The following is a 477-nucleotide window of genomic DNA, read 5'->3' as shown; positions in this document are numbered from 1 at the left end:
GAACTGCTCGGTTGGCAGGAGCTGGAACTAGAGACGGGAGCTCACTCTGTCATGCGGCACACTCGGGTCTTGAACTGCTGAACTACCGACCTCCCACAGCCTGCAGTTCAGCGTCTAAACCACTTGAGCCACCGCAGCTCCTGAACTACCCTTACTGTCAAACAAAATTCCCAAATTTCCAGCCAGTATCTTTCTTCCCATAATCTGATCTGTGATTGGATTTCCTGACATCTTTGATGTTATTTAAAAGCAGTAGCAGCAGCAGGGCTTCCCAAAGAGGGAGGGAGGGAGGGTGGATGGATGGTGGTCTGCTTAACCCCTTCCAATTGTGCTCTTCTGGGTATCTAAGTCACACTGCCTGCCCCATCGCTGCTATTGGACCTGCAAAGGGGGGGAAGCCCTTTATCATAACTGTCTTTCCCCACTTGTGATGCTAATTGGGGCTTTGGTAAACTCTTGGGGAAATGTCGGGGGGGG

The 477-nt window shown here is 51.4% G+C and overlaps 1 protein-coding gene across 1 annotated transcript in view; it reads left to right on the top strand.

Annotated features, from left to right (window-relative positions):
* Positions 1-477, top strand: part of PIP4K2B (phosphatidylinositol-5-phosphate 4-kinase, type II, beta) — a 33401-nt gene that overhangs the window by 20195 nt on the left and 12729 nt on the right. The window lies entirely within an intron of this gene.

This window comes from Gekko japonicus, unplaced genomic scaffold, assembly GCF_001447785.1.
Source record: "Gekko japonicus isolate JY-2015 unplaced genomic scaffold, Gekko_japonicus_V1.1 scaffold3609, whole genome shotgun sequence".
Taxonomy (NCBI): Eukaryota; Metazoa; Chordata; class Lepidosauria; order Squamata; family Gekkonidae; genus Gekko; species Gekko japonicus.
Note: the sequence above shows the minus strand (reverse complement) of the source record. Positions and strands in the feature narration are given on the sequence as shown.